This window comes from Cynocephalus volans, chromosome X (assembly GCF_027409185.1).
Source record: "Cynocephalus volans isolate mCynVol1 chromosome X, mCynVol1.pri, whole genome shotgun sequence".
NCBI classification, from domain to species: Eukaryota; Metazoa; Chordata; class Mammalia; order Dermoptera; family Cynocephalidae; genus Cynocephalus; species Cynocephalus volans.
Genome location: NC_084478.1, coordinates 5,703,639 through 5,712,235, shown reverse-complemented (window position 1 = coordinate 5,712,235; position 8,597 = coordinate 5,703,639). Strand labels below are relative to the sequence as shown.

Genomic DNA, 8,597 nt, shown 5'->3' with positions numbered 1-8,597 from the left:
TACAGACAAACATGTGGTGCTTCGGTCTAAGCTGTATCACTTTTAATAAAGTGTAGCCTTCGCTGATTTCAAACAAGTGACTGTCTCTCTGAAGCAAGAATAAACAACACAAATAAAAGCCATTGCTTTTTGGTGACGAGCTATTTCTCTATATTTAAAATTTGCAGAAAAAGGTTCTGCCATCATGAACTTCTTGTGGAAAATTATTTTCTTTTGGAGCGTGCTACATATATGTTGGTGAAAAGGGAATGCTATCTATCATGGCCAAAACAACCCAAAAATGCAAAAATCAGAATCTTCAATTAATGCCAGCCATGTAGATATTTTTGATCAATTTTCTATGAATTCTGGATCTTGCAATTCTTAATGTCAAAAAGAGTTCTGTAGATAATAATAGCCAACACCGGTGTCCTGAACACTATTCAAAGGGCATTCAATATGTGTGTGTGTGTGTGTGTGTGTGTGTGTGTGTGTGTGTGCATTTATAATTATTTATTTACTCAATCTTCCCTGCATCCCTGAGACAAAAATCATCATTAGTATCATTTTAGCTAATGTTCTCAAGTAGACAAGTAAGCAGTGAAGCTGTGGAGGTCAGGCAGCTGGCTTTGAGTCCAGGTTCTTAAATCCTACATGATGTTGGGTAGGACCACGGTTTGTTCAGCGGGGCACTCCTGACATTTGAGGTAGGATGCTTCTTTGTGGTGGAGGCCTGTTCTGTGCACTGTAGGACGTTTAGCAGCATCCCAGCCTCCACCCACCAGATGCCAGCACCACCCACCTCCCAGCTGTGATAACCAAAAATGGCTTGAGACATGGCCAGATGTTGAGAACCACTGGGCTGAACCACATGAAATGGCCGACGTGTGATTATTTCTCACCTGCAAAAATGGCAAATTCATATGGTTTCTCTTCAGGCTTCCTATTGGTAGGGTAGTTTTTCAAATGGGGTAGAGTTGGGTCGAGGAAATGGGGAAACACAGACCGGGGCAGGGCTGTTCAAACCCAGAAACTCCAGTGTGTGCAATAGTCACGGATTCTGAACGGACTGAAATGAGAACCAAGGGACTTGTTGCAGTTCGAAATGGCAGACTTCAGAGAAAGGTAAATACCGCATGTCCTCACTCATTTGTGGAAGCTAAAAAAGTTGATCTTGTAGAAGTAGAGAGTAGAGTAATGGTTACCAGAGGCTAGAAAGGGTGGTGGTAAGGAAGGGGTGAGGAGAGGTTGATCAACAGGTACAAACTAACAGCTAGGTAGAGAGACTAAGTCCCAGTATTCCATGCACTGTAGGGTAACTACAGTAAACACTCATCCATTGCTTTTCTGCAAAATAGATAGAAGGGAGGATTTGAATGTTCTGAACACAGAGAAATGATAAAGATTTGGGGTAATGGATGTACTAACTACCCTGATCTGATCATACACCTTGTATGCATATATCAAAATAAACACTGCACCCCACACATATGTAAAAGTAGATGTTGATTAAAAAGTAAATACATTTTAAACAATGGTTAAGATAAAACAAACAAACAAAAAATCACAAATGTCTATACCCCGTGAACCAGCAATCCCATTTCTAAGAATATCTTCGTTAGCTATGCACACATGTAAGAAATTACGTAGGCACAAGGTTATTCACTGTGGAATTTTTGTGGTGGCAAAGAATTGGAAGGAACCTAAATGTCCTTCAGTAAGACACCGGTTAAATAAATTGTTGAACATCGATAAAAAGAATACATCAGAGCCATAAAAATGAATAAGGAAACCTTCAAAAGAAAAACAAGAGAAAGAAATGACATTGCTTCCTACCACACGTACAGGTTAATTGCTAACAAAGGATTAAGGTGGGCATGAAAAGGTAGAGAGACTCCACGCAGAGGTTCTTAAAGGCTTAAACAAACAGAACCGAATTTCCTTTCTTATTCCCCTAGAGGTCCACTCCATTATTAAAAAGAGCTTCAAGCAGGTTTGAATCTTAATTTATTTCTCATGTACTCCAGACTTGTACTGCGGAAGCTGGCTTGGAAGGCCATTTGTGTTACACAGCTAACCCTGGAATGACCGTGGTGCTATGTCCCGTCATGGGAAAAGGGTACCCGCTACTAGGGCTGAAGTGACTTCATCCTAAGTCTTCATTAGGAACGAGGTGAGCCCATTAAAGTGTGTTATTATTTCCATATGGCTGTGTACGCCACATTTACCACCTGACTAATGAGGAAAATAAAACAGGAAGCATCTTTCCTCCTGGGAGGTCTTCATTCAGGACAATGTGGGGCCTCATTAATGATCTAGTTCCATAATAAAGAAGGAATGTAGACAAACGGCAGGGCTAACACCAGTAAGCCCTTTCTCTGGCAGGTGCTTAGAAGACAATAGTGGCACTGGTCTTCGGTTTGTTAACAATGGATCCAACACATGCTACTGTTCACCAGATTCTTTACGTATCATTAGCCTAGCTAAGCTGAATGATTCCACAGCCCTACAATGCTGAGCCTATTCCATGCATTTGTGTATAATTTCGCTAGCGATGAATGTAACATTTTTAAATATGGAGAAGGAGAAGTTGCAAAAAAATCTCACAAATTCTTGATATAATTGCAATACTTTCTTACCATTTTAAAACTGGTATAGACCATTTTAATGAATATAACGTGTATTCTTCCATCTCATCAAAAGCTTTTTCCTTTTTTTGGTTGCTGTTGTTAATGGTAGCTTTATTCTTTCTTATTTTAATTAAATTTTTCATTTTAAGACAATTATAGACATATAATTGCAAGGCAGGAGACAAAGAGATCCTGTGTACTTTTTATCCAGTTTCCTATAAGAGTATTATTTTACAAAACGATAGTACAATGTCATAACTGGGATATTTTCATTGATATGATCAAGATATAGGGCATTTCTATCTCAATAAGGATCCATTATGTTGCCCTTTTACAGCCATACTGACTTTTCTGCTTCTCCCAGCCTCTCCTTAACCCCTGGCAGTCATTAATTTGTTCTTAATTTCTTCAATATCATCATTTCAAAAACAGTATGTAAAAGGAATCATAACCTTTGGGATTGGCTTATTTCATTCAGCATAATTTTCTGGAGACTCATCAGGTTGTTGCAAGTGTCAAGAGTTCATTCCATTTATTTCTGAATAGTATTTCACTGTATAGATGTACCACAGTGTTTTTGCTGTTCACCCACAGAAAGTAATCTGGGTTGTTTCCAGTTTGTGACTATTATGCATAAAGCTGCAATTGTATACAGGGCTGCTCAGTTAGCTCAGCTGGTTAGAGTCCAGCTTTGTAACACTAAGGTCCCAGGTTCAGATCCCTGCACTGGCCAGCTACCACCCAAAATAAAAAAAATTTAAAAAGTTGAAAAAAAATTGTCTACAGACTTTTGTGTCAACATAAATCCTCATTTCTCTGGGATAAATGCTCAGGAGTCCAATTCCTGGGTTGGATGTTAGTTGCACATTAAATTATTTTAGAATCTGCCACACTGTTTTCCAGAGTATCTGTACCATATTACAACAGTATACAAGTGGGTCAATTTTTCTGCATCTGTGCCAGCATTGGGTGTTGTCACTGTTTTTTATTTTATCTACTTTGATAGGTCAGTACTGATATCTCATTGCAGCTTTAAGTTCTAATCCCCTAAGGGCTAATAACATTGGACATCTTTTCATGCTCTTATTTGCCACCTGTATTTCTTCTTCAGGGAAATATCTCTTTATGTCTTTTACCCATGATCCAATTGGATTATTTGATTTTTTATTGTTGAGTTTTGAGAACTCTTTATATATTTTAGATGCTAGTGTTTTGTCAGATATATGGTTGGCAAATATTTTCTCCAACTGTACAGTTTGCCTTTTCATCCTCCTAACAAAGATTGTTGAAAAAGCAAAATTTAAAATTTTGATGAGGACTAAGTTGTCAATTATTTCTCTTTATCAATTCTTGCTTTTAGTGTCAGGTCTAAGAATAGTTTTATTTCTTCCTTTCTGATTTGTGTGCCTTTTACTTTTTTATTGCCCTGGCTATAGCTTCTATAGCACTATGTTGAATAGAGTGATGAGAGGGGACATCCCTGCCTTGTTTATGATCTTAAGAGGAAGCATTCCACTTCTTATCTTTAGGTGTACAACTAGCTTCAAGTCACTTGTAGATGTTCTTTATATAGATGACAAAGTTTCCTTCTACTTCTACTTTTTGGAGAGTTTTTTTTTTTTTTTTCATCATGAATAAATGTCAATCTCTATCCTTTAATTGGTGTATTCAGACTATTTATATTTAATGTAATTTCTTATATGTTAGGGCTTAATTATGCCCTATTTTGGTTTTCTGTTTGTCATGTCTATTTTTCATTTTTCTGTTTTCTTTTTCCTGTCTTCCTGCAGACTACTTGAACATTTTTCTCCATTTTAGTGTATGTATTTTAAGTGTATTTGCTTGTATATTTTTTAGTGGTTTCTGTAGACATTATATTATGAATTCATAACTATCACAGTCTACTGATATCACCATTTTACCAGATTTAGTGAAGTGCAGAATCCTTCCTTTCCCCCATTTATATAATAATTATCTTAAATGCTTTTTCAGTGGACATTAAGGACCACATCAAATAATGTTCTGATTTTTTCTTAACAATCAAATATAATTTAGAAAACTAAAGATCAGAAGGAAGGTATATTTATTTACTCATATTTTTGCATATTGTGTTATTATTTTCCTCTCTTGCATTCTGAGATTTCTTCTTTTACCATTTTCCTTCTGTTTAGAAAACTTCTTTTTACCAGTTGTTTGAGTGTAGGTCTGCCATTGTCAAATTCTCTTACACTTTCTTCTCTGTAAATGTCTCCATTTTTCTTTCATTCCTGAAGAATATTTGCTCTGAGTATAGAGATCCAGGTTGGTAGTTCTTTCAGCATCTGAAAAATATGGTGTCACTTCCATCTAGACTCCATGGTTTCTGGTGAGAAATTTGCTGTCATTTGAATAATTTTTTTTTCCTAACGGTAAAGTGTTGTTTCCTGTGAAAGATGGTTCTTTTTGTTTCGTTTTCAAAAGTTTAATAAAGATGTGTCTTGGCATAGATTCCTTGGGGTTTATCCTGTCTGGTTGTCATTCAGCTTCTTGAATCTGTTGGTTTATGTCTCTTGCCAAATTTGAAAATTTTTTAGCCAGTATTTCTTTGAGTACTTTTTCAGCCCCACCCTGTTTCTCCTCTCTTTTCTAATTGTGTTATCTCTAAAGGGTAATTCTAGCTTGCAGAGAATGCACAAAAAGGGAGTCTGATTGATATAACTTCTTGGCTAGGTCTGTGTAGACTGTCTATGGTCTTTCTATATAAAATATTTTGCTATCTCACCTGACTCTTTTCTTGATGCTTTTTTTTAAAGGCTTTTATTAATAAAATTGCTTACTGATTATTTTAGATAAATTTCAGAAAAAAAGCCTTACAAGTTCCAAAAGGTACTTAGTTAGAATTTTTATTGCCATTGTATAAATCTACAATATATTTGGGAAAAAATGGACATAATTAAAATATCCATGGTTTGATTATTCTAAAGCATGATTTTTCTTTTGTTTATGGAAGGCTAATTTTATATAGCTTGGTAAAGATTTAAGATTTGTCTAGATAGGTTTAACATATTTCTTAAAGTTATTGCTAGATGTCTTCTGTTTTCATGGCTATTAAGATGGGCCCTTTTCATGTAACATTTTAAAACTAGTTGTTTTTGAATATAGAAATACTGTTGTTGCTTTACTATATTAATTTTGTATTTAATTGTTTTATTAAAATTTTTAATTAATGTTAGTTATTTTCAGTAGAATTCAGTATCTTTTCAATATGTCCCCAATAGATGCCTTACTTCCTACCATAGATGCCGAAAGTTTAGCTTACAATGCAGGTTAAAGCATATTCTGAAAGATGCCTACTAAACACAGTTGGCCATGGTTAATAATGTTGGCAAATGCCACTTTTGAAGCTCCCACCTGCTGATTCACAGTTCACCAAATCATGCTAAAGGCTTTGAGATGTCCTGCATTAAAGAGTCCAATTACCCTTGCTCAGTCTAGTGTTTCCCATCTGCAAGTCACACATACCAAAAACGCATGAAAAAAATATATAGAAATTATACATAAATTGCACTTTGTAGACAAAGTGTTTACATTCTTAAACTATAAAGAGATCTTACAAAGCAGTACAAACAGGATGAACTTCCCAGTAGAAAAATAGGCATCTAACAGAAGCAACACAAATAGCCAATAAACCATTTTCACTTACTAAATTAATAAACCAAACCGTGATGATACCCAGTGTTGCCTTCATTTCTGATGTTCTGTTCAAACAGCTGCCTTGCACTGGAATTTGTTCTAATTGCTTATAATCCCGCCTGCCCCACCTGGAATGGGGCACCCCCTGCCTTGAGTCCTTCTTTGTAAACTTTTATCCCATCAAGCTGTCTGCTCTGTCAACTTAGCAGGGGTCTCTCTGTCCTTATTATCCTATTTTCTGATGCCTGTCTGGTTTGATTGCTTTCTGAAGGTTAAATAAACAAGGGGGTTATTTTACAGGTTAAAATCCCTGCTGGATGTGAAGAATAAAGCTTTGCTACACTCTAGGTGGTTGAGACAGCTGGGTGAGGATCATGTTCTAGCTACCAATACCACAAGGAAGAGCTGAAAGAAATCTATAGCGATAAAGACGACAGCCAGTAATTGCTTCATTGTGTGTTGACTGGAGATATAGACTTCTATGAAGAAAAATGTCATGGTGCCAATTCGGAGATCCTGTTTCTTGTTAGTATCCTCGGTGCTCAAAGTATACCTTTTCTGCCTTTCTGAAGAGGTATAAAAATAAACATGACCTTTGACCCATAATTAATTACCCAGAAGAATATTTAGAGATGTCAACCATGATTTTTAGGTCGAAATGATTCACAAGAATGTAATCTAAACTAGCAAGGAAAAAATCCCACGGTGACATTTAACTAAATTTTGGTTATTACATAGCTCAGGGGTCACCAAACTCTTTCTGTTTGGTAAAGAGCCAAATAGTGAATATTTTAGGCTTTGTGGGCCACATGTCCTCTGTTACAACTGCTCAACTCAGCCCTTATATCTGAAAAGCCACCATAGTCAACATGTAAAGGAATGGACATGGCTATGTTTCAATAAAACTTTATTTAAAAACACTGAAATTTGAGTTTTATATAATTTTCATGTGTCTTAAACTATTATTCTTATTTTGATTTTTTCAACCTTTTAAAAATGTAAAAACCTAGCTATACAAAAACAGGTGGTGGTCAATGTTTGGCCTGTGGGCTGTGGCTTATGAACCTCAATATAGTTAATAAAATCCTGTTTTCAAGTACTATTTTACGTGAGAAAATGTTAACAACATAATATTAAATGAAAAAAAAAAGTAGGTTACAAAGTTATTTTTAGAGTATTCCGCCACTTTGTAAAAATAAAGGAATATACAAAGGACTGGGAAAAAAATACCCCAAAATACTAAAATGCTTTTCTCTCTAGAATGGCCTTTGAATGATTTTTATTCCCTTTGTATGCTTTTCTGTGTTTGCTAAATGCTTTATAAGAAGTGAGCATTATTTTTGAATAATGAATATCATTTTTATAATAAGAACCATTAGTTTGAAAAATACTCTTCTAAAAGAATTACTCTCAAGCTGTTTTTTTTTTCTCCTGCTATGTGAAGAATGTTTTCTGTATTTTGAAATTTATTTCTTCTCTCTGTCATTTGTTTCCATCTTTCAGGGGTGTTTGTCATTTATTTTCAGAGCGTCCTTCACTCATTTCTTTACTCCTTTTCTTTTTCTCCTCTCAATCCCAACAATCTCTCTCATGGATAACATTTTTTATTTTAAACTGATAAGAACAGATACTACACTTGATCTTAGCCAAAAGGCCGAGAAGCGATGGATAACATTTTTTAAAGTTCTAGTTTGAGCAAACAGAAGAAAAAAAATATTAAACGTATTAATTATATTGGAAAAGGAGATAGAAACGTGTACTCTGTTTTCAAATGCTACTGACTTAATTTAACGGCTTGGTGCTCAAGTGATCCCTCAAGGTTGTGACTATGAAGTTTCCAATAAAAATCTGAACTATACCAAAAACGATTAAAAATTGATTTCCTTTTAACATACACTGAACTGTATAAACATCACCGGGCCAAGATCTCTTATCCTATGTGCAGGAAGGATGGCTTTAAGCAGCTTGTCTTCTCTTGCCAACATTTTCATTTGGCTCAGAGGAAACATACCTGGACTACCTATATATCCCAAATATTCTTTTTAATGTAATCTTCACTATTTTGCTGCAGATCACCTGCCGTCACCCCAGCTGTGAAAATAAGGCAATGCGGTGGCATTGTGGTGGCATAAACTGTGTGGCTCACTTCTATTCAAAACCATCTGCATCTAATTTCTGCTCCCCTAAGTGAAGTCCTATTAGGATATTTTTTAGTTTCAATCAGGATATATAGTCTCACGGGTCAGACAGGTGTTCCTGCTGCATCCAGAAGTTGTCCCATCAAGTGGATTCTTACGGATGCATATCTGTGGATTC

At 35.7% G+C, this 8,597-nt stretch overlaps 1 pseudogene; it reads right to left on the bottom strand.

The window, feature by feature from the left end:
* Positions 1-7,805: 7,805 nt before the first annotated feature.
* LOC134368884 (U2 spliceosomal RNA) lies at positions 7,806-7,947 on the bottom strand (annotated as a pseudogene).
* Positions 7,948-8,597: the final 650 nt, after the last annotated feature.